At 37.7% G+C, this 22,454-nt stretch overlaps 1 protein-coding gene across 2 annotated transcripts in view; it reads left to right on the top strand.

The window, feature by feature from the left end:
* GREM2 (gremlin 2, DAN family BMP antagonist) overlaps positions 1-22,454 on the top strand; it is a 128,280-nt gene that overhangs the window by 89,785 nt on the left and 16,041 nt on the right. The window contains exon 1 of one of the 2 annotated variants that reach the window (XM_077167812.1): positions 196-873. The exons of the other annotated variant lie outside the window; for it this stretch is intronic. The gene's annotated coding sequence lies outside the window, so the exon portion shown is untranslated. Of the gene's footprint in view, positions 1-195; positions 874-22,454 lie in introns of those variants that run through there. 2 annotated transcript variants of the gene reach the window in all.

Raw genomic sequence — 22,454 nt, 5'->3', positions numbered from 1 at the left:
CCGATGCTGGGAGAGAGTGGAGCCAAGAAAAAGGTGGTCTCCCCAGTATCCCCCAAGGTTGCATTGGGAGAGAGGTGGTTGTTGCGTAGGTCCTTGGAAAGGGTGCAACTGCCGTTTTCTAAAGCCATGAAGATAAATGACTCACAGACTTTGAAATCTAATGGAGTTTGCCCTACAGGTTTCCAGAACTGCTTGGGTCCAGTGACCCTTATCTTCCTTCCAGTTTCTCTCTACGGAAATGGAAACACGTATCCTATGACCTCCCCTCCTTTGTATATTGGCAGCAGATAACCTATTCTGACTTTAACAGGTCCAGAGCCAAAGGAGAATTTTGCCTTAGGACAGACCATGCCTGTAGCTGACTTTGATGAGATTTTGTACTGTTTCTGACTTTGTATTGTATTCGTATTGCTACTGAAATGGTTTAAGGCTTTCTGATATTGTGTTGAAATGAATGTATTTTGCATTTGGAAGCAACACTCTTTTGTTGTCTCCAACAAAGGGGCCAAAGGGTAGAAAGTGCGGGTTTGAATCTGTTGTGTACCCTAGAAAAGCCATGCCCTTTAATCCTCATTCAGTATTGCTGGGTGGAATCTTTTTTACTGTTTCCATGGTAATATGACCCACCCAATTGTGGGTGGTAACTTTTGATTAGATGGTTTCCATGGAGATGTGTCTCCACCCATTCAAGGTGGGGTTGCCTACTGGAGCCCTTTAAGAGGGAACCATTTTGCAAAAAGCTTTAGAGCCACCAGAACTGACAAAGCCATGGGAAGCCATTGAAGATTCTTAGAGAGAAAGGACCAGATGTCACTGCTTGCCTTTCCAGCTGAGAGAGAAACCCTGACCATCATCGGCACTTCTTGAACCAAGGTATCTCTTACTGGATGCCTTAATTTGGACATTTTCATAACCTTTACTTATTCTGGACATTTCCACAGCCTTAGGACTGTAAACTTACGACTTAATAAATCCCCCCTTTTAAAAGCCATTCCATTTCTGGTATATCGCATTCCAGCAGGTTTTTCAAACTAAAACACTGTGCAAGCTCTTAAATCTCCTGTTTTCTTTGCCCAGAAGCCTTTCCTCTTTTCAACCTCTGTCATAGCCTGCCCATTTCAACTGCTTCTTGAAGTGCCCATTCAGATGTCCCCCACATTGTATTATTCTCTAGGGAACTATTTTTTTATTCTCCCAACCTCAACCCCTATGCACCTTTTCTCTAAGTCCTTTCCATTCCTGCCTCATAAATCTCATAGTACCGACTACAGTTTATTGTTAAGTGCTGCTTTTCTTGTCTAACTACTCACAAAACTGTGAGTTATTTCTGGATAGGGTCCATCTCTGAGTCACCTCTGTATCTTGATACAGAAATCAAAGTGCTTGCTTACATTCTCACTCAATTGCTGCTGGATGGATGAATGGATGGATGAATGACTGAATCATAAATAAAGTTCAGAAAACTTAAGTAACTTGAAGAGTGTGAGGAGAACCAGTGTATACTTCAAAGCAGAGTGATATAGGCAGAAACTGCATTGTTCCTGAGCATATTTGGGAGAATAAAAAACCTGGGTCTGAATCCTACCTTGCCTAGTCACTAGTTGTTTAGATTTAGATAAGTACTTAATTTTTCTAAACATTTCTTCCTTATCTGTAAATTGGTAATGATGATGATGATAATAATATTTATTATTACCTGGGATGGTTCTTGCAAGGATCGATTAGTATAATGTATATAAAATTGTTATTACAGTACTTGATGCATCATAGGTTCTCAGTAAATGTCATATCATTTTTAATTACCTTGAGACTGGCAGAATGCTTTAAATTACACTTTTTAATTGACTATTCTTTTATCAGAAACAATTGCAAGAATGAAAATCAATTGTATCACTGATTAATTTTGGAAAATTGTTATTAAGTTCATGACTCGTAGATTTATAGGGATGGAAAAGACAATAAAGTTCATTTAGTTTAAAATGCTCATTTTTCATGTAGGAAATAACGGTCTAAAAAGATTAAGATCTAGCTCACTCAATTTGTGAGTGGTTAATTAGGGAAGATCCAGAACTACAGCCAAAATATTTACCAATACTATTATTTCTAGTTATGTGAATTGAAGAAACCCATGAAAGCATTAATTTTGTTTTTTGGTTTTTTTAAATGAGAGCACCTGGAGATTTTGAATCCATGTCAGGGGTCAGGAAGATGCTGAATGGGTGGAGAACTGGCCTTGCCTCAAACCAACTATACTGTTTTGTTTCTTAATTTCCTTTGTTTGGGAGGTTTTACGTTTCCAAAGAAAGGAAAAAAGACTCAGTGGAAAATTATGAAAACTATTACATACAAATCTGATTAAAATTATGGTGACTATAAACTGTGTGTTGAGACAGACAGATTTCCCAGAGCTGGTATGTAGCTAGGATCATGGTTAATCTCACCATTTAACTATATTGCCTGTCCCCTATTATCTCCCAGAAAAATCAAATTTTTAATTATATCACCAATTTGTTTGAGGTACTCCAGCAGGGTAGAGAAAGAAAATCTCTATAAATAGAGAAGGAGACAGCTGAGAAAACATGAAATTAAAATATCAGTTTGTGCCAAAAAGGAGAAAAAATGCTATACGACTGAGAATAATACTTCCTCTTAATGGAATCCAAACAGGAGCATTTAAATGAGTCTTCCTTGTTTAAGGGAGTTTCCTAATTCCTTGAGCTTCTTGGTAATAAGTTCAATTATCCCAATTATTTGCCACCAAATCTGATTGAAGAGTTAATAGAATAAAATAAAAGCCTTAATCACACTGGCTCCGAGATGTCTGTCATCATTTCAAAGTTTATAGGATTGTCTATTTTTTGTTCTGAAATTTCTTTAAAACAGCAAAATTCAGACAGCTCTCAAAAGAGTTGTGTTTTTCCATTCTGTTCATTCACTTTATACCATTGTTCCCAAGCATTTGATTCCTATGCAAAATGAATGCCGCTCTCAAACTGTGAGGCACTTTTATCCTTTATAGTCAAGCATCAGATATGACAGAAAGAACAGCATTCAGGTTGGAGTCCGGTATGCATGGTGGTTGTAGAATGCGTCTCCGGATTTGAAGGGTTGGGAGCTTATAATTGCATTGCTTTGTATAACATTGAATTTTTTATTTGCTAAAAACGTAATTTAATTTTAGATTGTTCCATGTCAGAGCGGTTGGTACTGATTATTATTTAAAACTGCATGCACAGTTACTCTTGAATTGTATGTTTTGGGGCACTATGATTTCAAGATGCCTCTCTTCTGGAAGCTGCATGTGATATGTCTGATCCTTACGCTAGAGAAGGAGTTAGATATTTCAGAGAGGAATGTTGAGAACTATGTGGAAAGGAAGTATCTAGAGAAGATCTTGGGTTTTCTTGTGAACCAAAGATTATCAGAGAATTTAGAGCAGTGAAGAATCTTATCTGGCAGATCTCAGAAGTATGTCGCTTGCTTGTAACACTAGTCCAGTGAGATGCTTCCCCAAAGTTTCCACTGTCTGAGAATTCAGGAAATCCTGCATCCTGTAACACTTTTTCAGAAAGTCATATATCATTTAAACATTTAAGTCATCCACAAAAGGGGCCTCACTAACTCTTCTTATTCTTGATTGTCTTTATTTATTTGGCCACAGAACCCTTACTATTCCATGGAACTAGTGTTCAGAGGTCCATGTTTTGAGAAATGTTGAGCTATTCCCTTTTGTTTAACTTTTATTTTTATGTTTTATCGACTTGAGGCCTAATGATGTTACTGAATGGTCAACTTAAAACTAGAAACTTGGTTTTCTGACTTCAAGTCCACTTGAACTGAAACATGAGCTAGCACTTAGGCATAACCTTTGTCCTGAGGACACCTTCTCAAAGTCCTTAGGTAATGCATGTAAGTCCAGCCTCTGTGTTTGCTTATTAAATAAACTGTTCCCTTCCAAGCAGTGGTGGTAGTGTCAGTGTCCTAGGACGTGTGTGAACACACCTGGGAAACACAAACTAAGAGGAATTAATGGTACACTGACATCATTAGGGATGTGCATTGCCAAAGCAGCTATGATTTGAGAGTCCAGGTCAAGTTATAGAATTAATATACTCCCTTCACTACTATTTTTCTAAGCCATTATAGATAGATATATTTGTAGAACTTTCTGATAATGCAAGAACTTGGTAATTAACAAGAATTTGAGCAGATTTAAGTTGTTTGTTTTCTTTGTCTCTGATTTATTTATTTACTAGCCTTATTCCGCAGTAGATACTTATACTAGCTTCTGCAGGGTAGAAGCCCACATGAGTTAGTTAGCTAAGTCATTTCATGAGCTCATTCTTTAGCCAAGGCCATGAGAACAACCCAGACAGGCTCTGCTGTTTTGTTAAATGAGCCATTCTTTTTCTATGCTCATTCTGGTTCTGACTTTCCATGCCTTGTTGTGATTTTGTAAGTTCTTGGATTGCAAATGTGCCATCACCAGTTCAACAAACTTTATAAGGGAAAAAAAAAAGGTTAAGGAGTTTTAAAAAGGGAAGTCTCTCCAGTGGTCCAAATGAGTCCATCAGGAAGGCAAACAGTGGATAAGAATGTCATCCCCAGAACCCAACGTCATGTGAACCCATCTGATTGTCTTCCCAGCCTCCCCAGAAAGTCCTGCACAAAACTTTCTCCCTAGCACCCTTCACACTCAGTGAACTTAAGCCAAGGTTTTCACATCACCTTCAGAACTGGTCAGAAAATAAAAGAAACTAAATTCATACAGTTTTGATCCTGTTTTACCTTAGGGTAACTTTAACTGCCGGACATAGGGATTCATCAAGAAAGCCCCAAGAGCCCTTTCACTGGGAGATAGGATACAGAGATGGAAGGCTATTTGGGTTCAACAATTCTCCTTGACGTGGCACTGACAAAGCTTGTTGCTAAATCCAAAGCTCTACTTGGATCTAAAGGGCTGCTCTAAGGCTAGAAAGTCATAAAAACCCAGCAGACAGTCCGTTTATCATTTCCCTGGCAAGTCCCTGGGTAAAGCTGGACCTGAGAAGCCAGAGCACTTGTACCTGCACTAAGTGGGCCAGGGAGATATGTTTTCAAGTGCAGATTTGTCTCAGCAATTCACTGGACAGAGCAAGAATGGGCTCGGTACTAATTACTCGAGGCTTAATTTACTGTAACAGTTTTGTTGTTGTTTTCTTTTTTTTTTTGGCTCTCAGAATTATCTGGAGCAACCAATACGTACTATTCCTAAAATATTTCCTTTCCATTAAATACAACTTCTTGCTGTAGTTAATGTTGTTCCTAAAATATGAGGGATTGAGACAAGTGAATAAAGAAAGTGTCTGGCTAGCAAGAATCATGGTTATTGGGAGTTTAGAATGTACTCAGTTAACCAATGTTATTGCACACCCATTCCCTAAATTCACATAAGAATATCCAACCCCCCAGATTTCTAAACCCCTTAAGGAGCTCATTACTTAAAAAGGAGTTGTATCCCTTCAAGTAAAGTTTTGATGTTCAGGTAGATATTTAAATAAAGTCTGAACTTCTAGGTACCTTCACATCCTCAATTATTGGAAAAATTAAGAAGTTTACTGTACCTCACAGGGTTAGTGTAAAGATTAAATAAGATGATATACATTACGACCTTAGCACAGCGCCAAACACACAGCATCGAGGACTAGCCATTATTATTCCATTTTCTTTACCTGAATTTTCTGGATCTCTCTGAAAATTAATCTCAGGATTTTCTACCATACTCTTTTTTTCTGTCTATAGTTTCAGATTCCTCTGGTGCTAAGAAATCAGAATGATGCCAGGTATGATTTCTTTGATTTCATATGTCACGTGGTAGAATAAGCAAAGGCTTGGAATTCAGACACTGTTGGATTTAAGCTGAGTCTCCTTCATGGTAGCCATGTGATCTGGAACAAGTAAAGCCTTAGTTTGCTTAATTCTGAGGTGGGGCTAACAGTATCACATTTGTGTGACAATAAAGGTTAGAGATCACGGTCATTACATTCCAGCTGTAAAACAGAATTTGAATAAATGACAGATTGTTGCAGCTGAATTCCTCCCCTCTCTCTTGAGCCTCTGCTACATCTGCTTCTTATTCCCCTCCCCATTCTCAAACCTCTTAGAAACCCACCAGCTCACACCTTCAAAACACTTTCTACTGTTAACGGGAAAAATGGAATTATAGAATATTTTAAATTTCCTTCTTGTTCTTTTGGGTTGTCCCAAACCAAGTGTTTTCTGTAAAGTATGAAGATCCCCTAAAAAGTTGATCCAAAGGCAATGACACTAAAATTAATCTATTCTGCTTTAATGATATAAAACTACCCTAATTATCTTTACGCAGTATTATTTTAAAGACTCTCAATGAGGCCTACAAATGGTTTCCATTTACAAATATAGAGTGAGGTATGATGACAAACAACTGTACATCTTTAGATATTAAACCTATGAAGATTCAATTTCCCTTTCTTTAATAAAAATCAATGGCGTTTCATATCTCAGCTAAGATAAGTAGGAAAAATGCCAACAGATATAGAACAAGATTAATCAACATGTCATGGATGCAAACGAGTAATATTTGAGATGAAGCCTCTCCCCAAAATGGGCTTAATCCCTGTTTTCTGTTTGCCACAAAGAATTCTGCTTCCCTTCCTTTAATTCTCAATCCTCTCTTTCACACGAATCCCAGCTTTGAGGATTGCAAAGTATTGTTTTGTTAATGGAACATCATCCAATAGGGTTAAAGGTGACAAGATAAATGATCTCATCCAGTTTCTCTCCAACCGGTGCACTTAGGCCATCCCTTCAAATGCCCAGAAAAACAGTTTAGAAATGCAATTTTTAACCTGGCAGCATCATCTTTTTTTTTTTTTTTTTCCTGCCGAGTGCAAATGTCAAGGTACTTTCACTAGAGCACAGATTTTTGTTTTAAGCAAAGAGGGAGCAATATACTTCTGTCCACTAGAAGCTCTTGAAGGCATGTACATTTAAGCACTGAGATTTGGAATTGCCTCACACAGGGACTGGGGTCAGAGAGCCTGGTAGTTCAGTAATAGAATATTTAAGTCAAAGTACTTCTTGGGAAGGAGCCACGTTAGCGAGAGAAGGCAGGAGCAACCTGATCCCAGGGCCACGGCACTGACGATAGCATGAGCAGCTGCATGGAGGGCCCTTTGGACTGCTCGACTCAATGGCCTAGAGAGCCAGGGAGTGCTCAGTTTTAAATGCTTTCTGGATTAGTGATAAAAAGGCAGAGTGGAGATTGAATTGCTTTGATTTCTGCAGAAACCAGCGTGTTAAAGCCATGTGTTAGTTATAAGGAGGGCCTTAATTGTGACAAAATAATCACCCCGAATCACCCATCTGAGTGTATTTTTTGTGATCATATCATTATAAAATATAACTCCTAATGTGAGTTGTCCACAGATCCTGGCCCCATAATCATGTTAGGGAGATGTGGTAGGGAGAATGATGCCCCCTCCCCCCAACTCTCGCCGACCCCACAACTGCTTCTTGGAACCTGTGAATATGTTACCAACATGGCAACAGAGACTTTGCAAATGTGATTAAGTTAAGGGCTTTTTTTGATAGAGAAATTACCCTGGATTATTTGGGTGGACCAAAGATAAACACATGGGTCTTTAGAAGTGGAGAACCTTCCCAGCTGTTGTCAGAAGGATTACAGAAGGGTCAGAGAGAGGCAATACGGCTGGCTTTTGGAAACAGAGGGAGGTGGCCACATGCCAAGCGATGTTCAGCCTCTAGAAGCTGAACACAGCAAGGAAATGGGCTCGTCCCTCAGGCTCCAAGGACTGCATCCAGCAGACTACCTTGTTTTCTATCAGTGAGGCCTGTCTTGGACTTCCAATCTACAGAACTGTAAGAAATTAAATGTATGCTGTTTTAAGCCACTAAGTTTGTGGCAGCTTGTTTTGGCAAAAATAGAAATTTTAATATAGGAGGATTTCAGACTTCAGAAGCAGGTCTCTCCCTGTGGCCCCTCATTCTAGAGAAGTCCTTCATGGTCAGGAAGGGTCCTTAGAACCACACTGGCATCTGCTGCTCATCCCTCCAAAGAAGGGAGTACAGAGAGGAGACAGGAAACCAGAATCCCACATTCAGCACAGAGCCTAAATAAAGACTCACCACAAGAGTACAATTAAGCAATCTTGAGTCGAGAAATCATAACATTTCCTGCCCAAAAAGAACAGGATTGGAAATGAGCTCTGAGAAGTGAGAAATAGGTCAAAGCTTTGTACAGAGTTTGAGGTTAAAGGCAGAAGGGAGAGTAAGGAGGTGAGTACCAGTAGTTAGAGCCAACAAATGCTCAGTGCTTGGCATGCTTTATCATATCTAATTTAGTTGACATTCCTGAGAAAATCAAGACTCAGAGTAGTTAAATGAATTGCCCAAGGTCATAGAGGGGCTTAATAGCAGTGATACCTGAAGAAAACCAGGCTTCCTCCCTCCAAAGCCCATGGCTTTCTACAATGCTGGGCAGCTCCTGGTAGGGCTAACTCACACTGCTTCAAAATCATTACCATGAGGTCATTTGGGGCTTGTGCTAATAGCGATGAGGACTTGCTGATGATATGTCTTTTAGGTCTTGGTGCTAGTTCAAAAAATCATAGGAAGCCAAAAAGGGTGTAAAAGAAAGGTCATCAAAAAGTAAACATATTTCTATCCATTATGACTTTATTGTTCAGTGTCATGCTTAGCAAGGCTTTCCCCGCAACTAAGTTATTAAAAACACAAAACATTTCTATGACTTCTACTAATACTTTTCTCTTTCAGATAAATCTTAAATCCATGGGGAATTTCTCCTGGTATAATAAGTCATGGATTTTATCTCGTGTTTTACAGATGACTTTTCAATTTTTCCAACAACACATTGTATAATCTGTAATTACTCACTTATTCAAAATGACTGCTCACTTCCTAAATTCCTATATATAATTAGATCTATTTCTGAACGCCTTATTCTGTTCCACAAGCAAATGAAAGGACAAACAATGATACTGGATAAAAAAAAATTTGTAACATATATTGTAGACAAAGTACAATATGTAAAGAGCTTCTGAGCACCATTAAAAATGAATAGGCATTTCGTAAAAGAGAAATAGATCTGAAACATATGAAGAGTAACTTGACATCTCTCTTAATTTGTAAATGAAAGTTAAAGCAACACCCAAACACTATTTTTCACTTACAAGATTGACAAAATCCAAATGTTACTAACACCTTATATTGACAAGGATATACTGTTAATGAGAATATAAATTGGTGCAGCCTTTAAGGAGAGTCATTTGGAAATACCTATTAAAGTTGCAAATACTCTTAGCCTTTGACCCAATAATTCTATCTCTAGAAATTTATATATTGCAAATGAAATTACATATATTGAAAAGATCCATGTGTAAGACTTTTCAATGCATCCCGGCATGCAATTGCAAACAATTCAGAAAAAAAATTACTATGTGGCCTTCCAAAATAATGAAAAATCTTTCTAAGGACTATTCTGTGGCTATGTTTAGATACATTGTAAAATGCCCCTGAAGGAACTTTTGGCAATATCTGGAGACACTTCCAGTTGTCACACTGGGAGACAGGGGTTTCCTACTGGCATCTAGTAGGTAAATGTCAGGGAAGCTGCTAAACTTCTTAAATGTCCAGAACAGTCCCCCACAACAAAGAATTTTGGGGGCCGAAATGTCAATAGTGCTGTGGTTGAGAAGCCTTTCTTTAGAATGGTGATCAGAAACATTGTATTACCTGCCCTCTGGGCAAAGGGACATGGAGGGGTGGAAACTGTACACTGTGTTCCTTTTCATAATTATTGAGTTACATACCTGTATATCCATGCATTACTTATTCAAAAATAAATAGATAGCATTGGTTTGGTTTGTTTTTTTTAAAAAAGGCATTGTAGAATCTTTTGAAGATGTTGTTAGGGTATGTTTTAATTTCCTAGCTGCTAAAACAAATACCATACACTGGCCAGGCTAAACAACAGGAGTTTATTGGCTCACAGTTTTGAGGCTAGGAGAAAGCCGAAACCTAGGCATCAGCAAGGCAATTCTTTCCCCCCTTAAGACCATGGTATTCTGGAGCTGGCTACCAGCAGTCCTTGTCTCCTTGGCTTTTCCCTCACATGAGGATAGGCATCTTCTCCTTTCCTTTCCAAGTTCTGTTGACTTACAGCTTCTTTTTCTGTGGCTTTTTCCCTGTGACCTTCTCTATAAGGCTACCGGTAATAGGATTAAGACCCATCCTGATTCGTTTGGCCATCCCTTAACAGAAAATAGGGTCTTCAGAGGGTCCTGTTTATGGTGGGTTCACATCCATAGAAGTGGATTAAGGTTAAGAACATGGTTTTCTGGGGTATATAACTTTAAGCACTGCAGCGGATGAGAAGAAAGTTCTTTTCTTTACTTGTCTGTTATGCTCTACTTTCTTCTTTTGTGGCCCCTTGGTATTTTAGAAGTTCAAGAACATATGCACTGACTTTTTCAACTTAAAAAAAGTATTCTTTACTGAAAAATTACTTCAAACAATAGAGTAAAACAGGAGAATGAAACTGCAGTGTCTTATAGCTGACCAAACAGGCTCTGGACTTAGCAAACACCTGAGAAAGTGTAGCCTAAATTACCAAAAGTTACAAATGTGTAAGTCACTGTTTTCTCAGGTTCAAGGACACACATGTCTACAAAGAGCAGCTGATAGCACAGAGGTGCCTTTTGATTACATTTCCTGACTGCACTGACTTTTTCTGATGACCTCTAAAGACTTCTCTGGAATCATTGCACAAATATGCTTTTATATTCGTCATTGATCATTAGTGGCTACTGCTCCATATGGCCACTAGATGATAGGGAAAGGGTGATAAAATTATATTTACCACCTAATTCTTTACCTCCCTCTTAATTAGCGATATTCCAAAACTTCCGTGCCAAGGTCAACACACGCAGAGCTTTGCACGTGCCAAAAGCCAGAGTTAAAGTGAGAAAGGCCTCTGCCCAGGGTTTTGCTGATTGCTCTCCTTACAAAGGCATGTCAAGAGTCTGTTCTCTGTATTTACTCTTTCATTTTAGTCTGAATTCTTTCTCAATCTCTCCATCCCCATTTCAAGTTTCTCTGTGACATTTCAATTAGTGTTAAGGCTTTCAATTATATTTATGAAACACATATCACATGTGTATTAAATATTGGTGTCCATACAGGTAGACAGAGTTGGCCTTTTTTTTTTTAAGCACAATATGAGAGACTCCAGGAAATTCTTAAATTATGAAAAAATAATATTCTAACAGATATCACTGATACTAGGCATTACACCATTTCTGCTTCCTTTGGGCTACTTAATTGCCTTTTCCTATTTCATTTTTTTTAAATATAAGTAAGAACCTACAGGAAAGAGCATGGAATGGCTCCTTGTAGTTTGTTTAAGGCCGCTTCCATCACTTACAAGAGAGAAATAGGAAAATATGTGGCCTTCCTAACTTAGAGCAGGGGAAATAGAAGACAGCATATATCTGGGAATGGGATTTAATGGGTCCAGGGTAAACTTTATCTAAATCACAGTTGAATTAAGCATTTATTTGGGCACCTACAGTCTAAGTTTTCTGCTTTCTGAAAAATTCGACAGATGGATATTGAACCAGATTGTTGATGCTAAGCTAAACTTGGGGAAAAAACACAAAAGGGGGCTCTTTTTAGCATACTAGGTCAGAATATCGTACAATGAACTTTAAAAAGAGAAACATGTATGAAAAACATAATTCCTATGTTCAGTGATTTATTATTTGAATGGGAAGGAAACACTGGTCCTTAAATTAGCCTATCTGGAAGCTCATTCTCTACTCCACACTATGGATTCTCATTTGGCTGTAACAGTTTTGTGAAATCAGGCTGTTGAGGTCAGAGTGAATAGCTGTCCCACTGTAATTTGCACCATGGTGGACAGTTCTAATGGCTGGAGTCGCAGGAAAATTACGAATTATCGAAAGCATCTGTGGACAGGTAACCGTGCTGGTGAAGATGGTGAGCAGTCTGGAAATATGTCAGATAGATGATGAGGTAGACGCTTGATGAATTTGGTTTCAAATAAAAAAAAATCAAAAGTGGGGGAGAAGTGGGAAGATATAGTACTTGTATCTAAAAATTTCAAGAGTTGTTATTCTGAATTGTTCTTTGAGTACAACAAAGAGCAAAGACTGGCAGCGTTTGCCACAAAACTTTGAATAGCTTTCTAAGAACAGGAACTCCCAATAGTGACATGAGTCCTTGATATAAACTAGCACTAAACCAATTGTGAATGATATAAGTCACAGGTAGCCGGGATTCCTGCATTCAAAGGAGAATGGACCTGATGGTCACTACACCAGAGGTCTCAACTCTAAGATAAGACTCTTAGGCTCAAAGAATTGAAAAGAAATTAGGATAATTGAGCATAAGGAAAATTTTAAAATGGTGATGAATCGCCAAAAAAGGAGAGAACCATAAACTTGGAATACTCACATATGCAAAAAAGTTCCCTGATAAATGTGAGTTTTGAGCTGGCTTTTGTGGGTGGTAGAGCAACTTTGGCCAGGTCAATGATCTTTCAGCACACCATTAAGTCTTTTTCATTTTTTTTTTTTAATTTCTTTTGTGGAAAATGGAGTTAAGTCAGTTATGCCATCGAAATCAAGAATTGTGTCTTTCTGTTCCCAGAGAATACTAGGCAAATAATGAAAATCGATTTAAGGAAACTGAGATTTTCAAAGAAGGAAGAAGAAATAATACTGAATGTCTTTCAGTCCAAATACTGTTTCAGATTTTTAAAAAATAAGTGTTATTTGAGTACCATATATGTTAATATCCTGCTTAATTGAACAAGAGTCCAAAAATAAATGTATTCAATTTAATATGATTGTTTGGTATATCGATGAGAATAAGGGCATTTCATTTTATTTTTCAAAAGAGTGGTCATAAAAGCTAAGTCCTGATACCAGGAAAGATACGAAGCATGAGAGAGAAAGACGACAACAAAGAGAGAAAATAAAGGAAAAGAAAAGATGAAGACATTAGAGAAAGTTGTGATAAGCAGAATCAATCTAAACAGTGGTACTAGCAAGGAACCATTATCATGAGCAGAGAGAGGGGAAGAGAGAGAAAGAGGGAGAGAGAGAGAGAGAGAGAGAGAGAGAGAGAGACAATCACAACCCAGCCTAAGACTATTCAGTGTATAAGCAAATGACCCCATACATCCCACTAACCCTTATTTTTTCTTAAATTTATTTTGTATGTGAAATGCATATTCAGAAAAACTTAATGTTTCTTCATCTTCCAAAAACATCTGCTTCTTAAAAGCATCCATTGTCAGATTCCTTTACATAGTTATGAGCTTTTAGCCTAAACATTTAAAGTGAATCAATTCCTAAAATTTGGTTTCCAATGAGGCTGTCAATTCCTAAAATTTGGTTTCCAATGAGGCTGTCATCTCATGAAGCTAACAAGCAGTTATGTTCCTCTCCAAAACTCAGGAAACCAGAAGACACAGCACACCACCCCATCAACACTGAAATTTAACATGCTCTGAAAAGCCACAGGAGTACTCGTTTTCTGAATTGAATGTCATTATGTCAAGTAAAAAATTGATCAAGAAATAAATATGTTGTTTTTTGTAAAGACAATATATACCTTGAGGGTTTTGTTTCCCAATTAGTGGTGTGCAGTGGTGCTGAGCCATGCACACAATTTTTTACCCAAACCCACTTTTCACCAAAAGCATATATTTTGGGATAGGATCGCAGTGAAATGTGTAGCCATGGTAAAGGGTGTTTCTTTCTGTGAGGTGGACATTTCTGAATGGAATATATTCTCTGAACAAAAGAGTAAGACTTTTTAAATGGAATTACCTTTTCTTAAGCATCCACTTGGACAGCAAATCCAGAAACTCTTTGGCTTCTATTTTGAACACTGACCTTGGGGCATGAAAAGAATCAATAGCTAAAAAGTAAGGGAGAGGGAGAGAGAGAACATTTCTTTCCATATGATATAAATTCAGGGTCTATTTTTCTAGTCGTAATTTTGCCCATCCTTTAAAAAAAGGCATCATTTAGCAAGAAAAGTCATTGATTTTCCTTTTTACAAATGACTCAATTAGCCTTCTCTCTCCAACTGATGCAAGAATTTGATAGATAACTATATCTCAAAACTACAGTTTTGGCTTCTGCATCAGCATCTCTCTGTGCCTTTCCCTTTCCAAGAACATATATTCTTTTGAAGAACACAAGCAGGTCAATTACAGCCTGAATTAATTGGGGAAGTTGATATACTTAGATATCTGAAACCAACCCTTTAGCCTACGTGATAGGAATTAAACAGACGTCATTTCCGGGAATAATGTCCTTTTGCTATTTCTGTGAAAATGAATAGAAATAATATTGGTGATGAATCTTGCTGCTTCAAAAGATACTACCTTCACTATCGTGGCATCTCTGAACTGCCTTTGATTGATGCTAAATAAAATTTGGGCTCCTGGATGCTGAGGGAAATGACTAATCATGTTGTTATATTGTATTCAGAATTACGTAGTAGGTCCATGTCTTATGACTCATTTTCTTCTGGCACCATATAGTTTCCTATTTATAATGCTGTTCCTATTGTTTTGTTACTTTTAACAAACTCATAATTTTTAAAAGATTAAAGAATTTCTCTTGAATTCTTTTAAGAAGGGCTCCAATGGATTGCAAACTTGCTAAAATGTTCCCATTGGTAATGCTGGCTGGCTGCTTAGGGTACTTCCTGAGCAACCGAGCCCCTGAATTCCTTGCCTCTATGTTTGAGCAGGCTCACATATTTTCTCCAAGGGGCAATACAGTTTGTGTGTGTGTGTTGTGTGTGTGTCCCATCACATGTAAAAACTTGGAGAACTACTACTTGAAAGTATATAGTAATCTCAAGTAAATTTCATTTGGTTGATAAGCTTAAGAAGATTTTAATGTTCATTTTCTTAAGATATATTGTATTCTTTCTCAAGCCAAACACAGAGGAAGAATCCACGCTCTGGTTTATCATCGCATCACTGCTATAATTTCCATGCATACAGCCAGGAAGTCTGGTTCTTTTTGTATTTGTGAGATAAAGCTTCCAAATAAATAGGATCACGTGCAAGAGCAGCTAAAAATTTATGGGGCCCAGTGAAAAACGAAAATCTGAGGCTTCTGGTTTAAAACGCATTAAGGATTTCAAAACAGCAGCAGCAGACCATTAAACCAAGTATTGGGTACTGCCAGTCTGACGGCACAAGTCACAGGCTATGAAGCTGCCTATGTCCATGTGTTGTATCGTTTTTCAATCCTGGGGATTCAAAAAGTATAATCCTTGTACACAACAGTAACCAGTCAGTCTTTCTCCTTTTTTGCGCGTGCTTTTGTGAGGATCATGAAGCCCTGTATATTTCGAAGGATTTCGAGAAATGTTTCATCGTTAACTCATGGATTGCTTTTTATAAAATTGTAAAAATAAGAGTTTGGCTGTACAGTTTTAGAATACGATGGATGGAAAGGAGAATGAAGAGCGGTATCTCCAAACAAATTCAGGGGAGTTTATGAAAATTATGGAATGTTTAGTGGGAAAAGGAAAGTTACAATTCAAAGGGCTTCAAGTGCTTCCTTTCTCTTATCTCTGAGATACGTCTTTTGGGAAAGGCACATAAATATTTTTTAATATTTAAGGGTTTACATTTAAATATGCTGAATAAGTGTGTGGTCTTCTAAGTCTTTTTACTACTTTTTAACACCTTGGTGTGAGATAAAAGAAGGAAAGTAAATACAGATAAATTATGTGCACTCAAATTTCAGTTGCAGGAACAAATCAAGGAGAGACCAAAGGTGCATTAGAAATAATTTCTACCCTTCATGTACACATTTTTCCCAAATGAGATCACATTAAATTTATTATTTATGTACTGTTTTTCTTCAAGTATGTCACGAATTTATTCCCATATCTAGATACAGTTTCACACCATTAGCTTCATGATTGCATAGAATTTCCTTGTATGAGCACAGCATAATTTCTATAACCAGTCAATAGTGCATTGTTTTCATTTTTAATATTATTTTGCAATTATTTTTCTATTCTTAAAATAGTGTCATTGGAAAGGCATATTCTTATAGTATGAAAAGGTAAAAAGAATTTTTATTTAGGAGTTATTGCAACATAGATGGAAAAAACAAGGGACTTTTGTCAGAAAGACATAATTTTGAATACTGGCTCTTGATAATGGTGGAAGTTCTTATCTGGCAAATGGGAATCAGTTCCCATGACAAATATTTATTGAACAACCTACTTATTCTGGGCAGTTTATATGTGTCAAATGATTTAATCCTCACCACAACATTATGAGCAGGTATTATTTATTTTCTCTCGTTCATAGATGAGGAAATGGTGGTACAGAGAGATTTAAAAACTTGCTAAGGTTTTCGCTAGCAGTAAATGTTGATGCTGAAGTTTGAGCCCAGGCCACCGAGCTCCAGAGTCCAGGCTCAAAATTGATCCGCTCAGACACCTATCTTCTAGAATATATTACATCATTGGCTCATGATGGGCACTCAACAATAGTAATGACAGTAATAAAAGCCCACAATATAAGCACAGAATTGAGGCTCAATCACTATATGATGACTTTTCTTGCACCTATAGTTTTCTAACGGGAAAACCCTGACTCATTTTTAGGAAATAATATAAACCAGATGATAGGCCATTGTTTTTGTGGTTGTTATTTAAATCCAGACGCGAGATTACTATGTGAGAAAAGGCAAATCAAATAATACTCTTTTGGAGAAGCACATTATATAGTTCTATACTTACTGGAAGTCCCGATGAAAGCAATTTCCGTCCCAGATGACACTAAATTTGTTTATACGGTTTCCTCATAGATGCTGCTCTGATATCAGTTCCAAAAAATGTGTGATGAAATCCCCAAAGAAAGCAAGTAAGTTTAGGGAACGAGAGAATACCAATGAAATCACCAGTATCCTTTTAGTGTCTCATTTTGATGAAAAGAAGAGAGACTGGATTTTCATGATCATATGTATTAGTTGATTGTACAGCTGTTGATAATTGTGAATTTTCAGATTTGACCAGGGAATACTTTGAGGTTTCTAAAGAACTGCTATTAAGAGTCAGGGTTGGAGAGAACTCAATGACCTTGATTCCAAAGCAAACTTCTTACAAGTCCGTGGAGCATTCTGATGGGAGGTGGAGGGGGCAAAGGACAGGAGCGGCAGGGGAAACTGCACGGGAGGTCTACCATAAAGGCTTAGGTTTCTCCTCATTAGAAGACAAATCCATGATTTCAATAACTGAGAAACCTTTAGGAGCCAGAGGAGTCCTCACTTAGTAATTTAGCATCAACTCAGTGGTATGGTGGTGGGTCTTGTCCATGTTTAAGAGGGGAAATTGTTCAAACAATATAATTGGTTGGGACTACATCCAGTACCAATGCAAACACCAAGTGGGCTACAGAGAAACCACTCATTGTTTCCTTCAGACAAAAGATAATGATGCACTAATGAGTGTTACCCTTTATTGCCCTTTCTGGAACACAGCCTCAGGAAAGAAAACCCACAAAACCAAACTGTTAGTACCAAGATATACAGTATTTTGCAATGAACCCACCCGTTTTTCTTTAAGTGCTTGTACTTGTGTTGTTAAGTGTTTGTGTTGTTTATCTCATAAATTCCAACTGCATAGAATTTCAAAAGTGCCCTCCCAGAGAGAGAGAAAGGAAATGAGTAAATGAGGAAAAATAATAAAAACCTTGTTGATATAGAGTACCTCCAAAGGACTTAAAATACTTTTGAGATATGATCTAATTATAACATTTTCATCTCATTAAAAGGAGGAAACTAACATTAATATTTTAAATTATGGAGAGGTAACATGAGGCAAAAAAGAAGTTGGACAAACAGGTCTAAAGCATGTAATAAATATTCAAAAGTATAAAGGGAGAAAAAGTTAATATTCAATGGATTGGATTTGTAAGAGTATGTCACAGCTGAGAGTTATCAAATTCTTTGTATTCATTCATTCTTATTTCATTGAAGAACAAGTTTAAGGGTGTTGTATATCACTTGCACTGAAATTATTCACATTCTTTCTTTAACTTCACAATCTAACCCCCCTCTGCTATTCTAGCTACATCTTATTCCATGTTGTCATTCACAACAAAATTTCTAAAAAGTGCTGCCTATAGTTGCTTTTTCTACTTCCTCGCCCCTCGGTGTCTCCCCATTTCTGTTTAATCTGGTTTTCTTTTTAAACATCTCCCCTGAAATTGTCCTTGTTATAGTCGATAGTGACCGCCATGTTGCCAAATCCATGGCCAGGTCTTTCTCATCACCTACTGGATCTCAATAGCATTCCATCAAGTTGATAGCTCCCTTCCATGAACACTTTCTTCTCTTAGCTTATGCAGCTCCAGTCCCTCCTCATTTATGCTATTCACCTCTCGCTGTTCCTTCTCTATCTTCTTTGCTGGCTCCTCCTCTTCTGCAAGAAATCTGGAGAGCCCCATCTGATGTTCCTAGCTCTTGTCGTCTCTAGTCCTATTCCCTAAATACAGTCAGCCATGTTCCTAGCTTCAAACTCCATCTCTACCCCAGTATATATGTATTTCACTCTCATCTCTCATATTAAATAACTTATCTTACCTTGGATATCTAACAGACAACTAATGTAGATCTCAAATTTAACATGTCCAAAATTGAATCCTTGTTTTCTGCCCCAAACCTGATTTTCCTCTAATCTTGCTTGTTTCAAAATCTTTGCTTCACTTACACATCTAATGAAATTTATGTTAATTCTACTCTGAAACATATCTTAAAATGATTTTTTTCCTTCTCCACTACTTCTCCCCTAGCCCATTATTTCACATCTAGATCATTCCAATAGCCTCCTAAATGGGATTCCACTTTCATTCTCACCAATCACCATTCCTTTCTCCAGGGAGCAGTCAGAGGTCTAAATTTTCAAGAAATAAAGTCAGATCACGTCATGCTCCTACTTTAAGCCCTGCCCTGGCTTCTCACCAAACATATAATAAAAGTCCAAACTCTTTTTATCATGGCCTATCAGAGTTGTACAGGATGTGGACCCATCTACCTCATCACTATCTCATAATACTGACCTCCAGCCCCCTAAGCTCGAAACACCCTGGTCTTTCTCTTTGAAAAGCAGGGCAAGCTTGTTCCCATTCCAGTTCATTCCCATGCTAGCTTCTCCCTCTTCCCAGAAATCTGAGTGTCGCTCCTCCTTGTTATACAGGCCTTGGGTTGCATGGCCCTCCTTCAAGAGCTTCTCCCTAACCACTCTCTCTAATGACAACCCAGTCCACATCACTCTCCATCTCATCATCCTGTTTTGTGTTCTTCACAGAACCTCTTGCTCTCTGAAAATATCTTATCATTATATCATTTACTAGTTCATCTGTGCCTTCTCACTAGAATGCAACTTCCAAGGAATCTGGGACCATGTCTGCTATATCACTAATACCTGGCACATAGCAAGTTCAATAAATATTTGTCGAGAACAAATGAGTTTATGACTAGGTCAAAACGTGGAGTATTTTACTGAAGAGCTCAAAAATTAGTCATTAAAATTACAGAGAATATTAAATTTCAACTGATATCTGTTTAGGGCCTTAACTTTTCAACCGTAGCTTAAGAGAAATGTGTAAGAAATTCTATCAACAAAGTGAACTGAGTATTTTACATGAAAACTTTATGTAGAATCGTTCTTAAGACATTTCTTTATATCTTGTGCTTAAAAGAAGTAGGATCTTGGATGTTATATGCTCTTTTCTTTAATTGATGTGTCAGGAAGTAAGGAATATATTATTAGTTATCAAGGAGCAGAGTAATTGCATTCAGTATTTAGCATTAAATTTCTCTGCCTAGAAATTATTCAAAGAAATACATGATATTTATGCACACACATACACACATATAACCATCTGGAAGCTTGCTGAGACATAAATTACTGGACCCCCACCACTACCCATGATTTCCTCAGAGTTTCTGATTCAATAAAGGCATAGTTGGAGTCCCAAGTTTGCCTTTTCTAACAAGTTCTCCCATGGTGCTGCTGCTACTGGTTCAGGAAGCACACTTTGAGAAACCTAGATCAAGAGTATTAAGTAACTAACCATGAAAGGAGGGAAAGTTTCTAACCATAGGAAAAATGGATGGAAAAATTTATCATAACTTCCAGAATTACCCTAATTACCTTGTTAATGAACAATTCAGACAAGTCCCTTTTTCTTTTTGCATTTTTATATTTCCTATCAATATGTAAGCACATTGTCTCTTTTAAAACATCCTTGAAAAATAATCACAAAATTCCATTTTTACATGCTTTTTCAGAGATAAAGAGTTTACCATGTTACGAATCAATCCAGTCACTTTTTAAAGAGCAACAGCCTTGTTATTTCTTTAATACCTTGAGCAAGAAGACGCTTCCCTGCCCCGTGTGCTGCTCAGTCCCAGCTCTGCTCTGAGCCACCTAAGTGGGACTTCCTTATGACAGTCGTTCATATTTTTTACGACAACTCTCAGGGGTCCTGCTTCAATGACACACTACCACTGTCATCACCAGTCCCTCCAGAAAATAAATACGACTTTCTTCAGGTTGAAACCCCCAGAACTCCTTATACGGCCCCTTTCACACAACAGTTAGGTGTCTATGGATTCGCGTCAGCTCTTTAACCTCCCTCTCAATCAATGAGCATTGCCTGAAAGAGACCCAAACTTCATGGAGAAACCTAGAGGGGCAGGGAGGTTATGAGAACGAAATGAGCAGATTCTTGGGAAGGCCTCTGCATGTAAGTGAATGTTAGCCTTCCCTAAGCGGAAGTTGCAGGGATCCAAATCCCTGCAAGCTTCTCCCCTGCACCCCGGGGTGGGGGGTGGGGGGCCCTCTCCCAGCACCGCCTTCCAGGGAGCTGCAAAGGCTGCGCCACACAATCCTGAGGGGAAATGATCCTAAATGGAAACACACGACCAAATTACTTGCAAATTATCTCCCTCACATCTTCCTGTCACAAGCAATTAAAGCAGTCCTATACTCTAAACCTGGAAAAATGGCTCAAAGAAAGATGTTAGATCAAAATTTCATTTGACTTTAACACTGATTGCTATTTATCACTGGATTGGTCTCTGGTCTTTATTAAATGTGGACATAATTAATGACGTTTGCCCTGGGCACAGGACCAGAGCTTAGATAATCATATTTTAGACAAATAATTTAGGCTGTGTTTTTCAGAGTATGGGGTATTTATTAAATATGCCATTTCTCAGGTGCCAGACCAGGTCTTAAAAACCAGAATTCCTGAAGTGTGGGGACTTGGAATTTGCATTTTTCACAAGTTCCCAGGGGGGTCTTGTTCATAAAGTAGCTTGAGGATCACTTATTAAAGGAAAAGAGAGTCCTGTGAATAAAAATAGCATATTCTTAGTATTTGCTCCATGGAAATACGTGCCAATGCCTATGTTTGGAGACAATGTATTAGAAAATATTTGATAAGCTTGGCTTAAGGTATAATTGGTTGTTTGATGTTAACAAGAAACATTCTCTACAAATACTTCAAAAGTTCAGTAGAAGTCCTTTTTATTTACATTATTTATAATTAGGCTGATCCAAGGAAAGATCTAAACAGTACGTACTATAAAAAACAAAATGGACACCAAACATATCATGAGCACATGTGCACACAGTAAATATTTGCTGCATGAATGCTACCCTTAAATTTGCTTTTTTTCCCAAATAAAAAGCTAAAGAATAATTCTTCTAACCTTTCAGACTTTCCCCTTCTCAAATATCAGTTATATACTGGCTGTTTGAATACTAGAAAATATAATGTGTGATTTCTCTAAAATACCATACATCAATTCATTTTTCAATAAATATTCATCATTTACTACCTGCCAGGACCTTTGCTAAGTTTCAGGCATATGGTGGTGAACAAAACAGATTTGTTCTCCACCCTTGTAGAGTTTTCCATAGTAGAGGACTAGTAAACGAGGTAGTTTGGGAGAAGATCAATTCTTTGAGAAACTAGGGAAGTTTCAGGAAAGGTATAGAGAAGGTCAAGCCCAGGTACCAGCTTAGCAGTTCCTTTATTTTGTTTAGCTCACAGGGTAATATTGTTTGGATTCCTGACATTGTAGCTCAGAAAATCATTTCTGTCCTCTCCTGTTATTCAGTTTACCACGCTCAGTTCAGATCCTTATTTGGAACGTTAGATGAATTAGTCGTTTATCAGCAAAGGTTCAAAACATAATAAACACGATTCAATACACCTTTTCTTCACTTCTTCCCCACTTCAGTCTTGCTCACACACGCTCCACTATGAACCTTCTCTTGCCAAGCTTACCTCTATTAACCCAATGAGC

This window comes from Tamandua tetradactyla, chromosome 7 (assembly GCF_023851605.1).
Source record: "Tamandua tetradactyla isolate mTamTet1 chromosome 7, mTamTet1.pri, whole genome shotgun sequence".
Lineage (NCBI taxonomy): Eukaryota > Metazoa > Chordata > Mammalia > Pilosa > Myrmecophagidae > Tamandua > Tamandua tetradactyla.
This window is presented reverse-complemented; position numbering and strand designations above follow the sequence as displayed.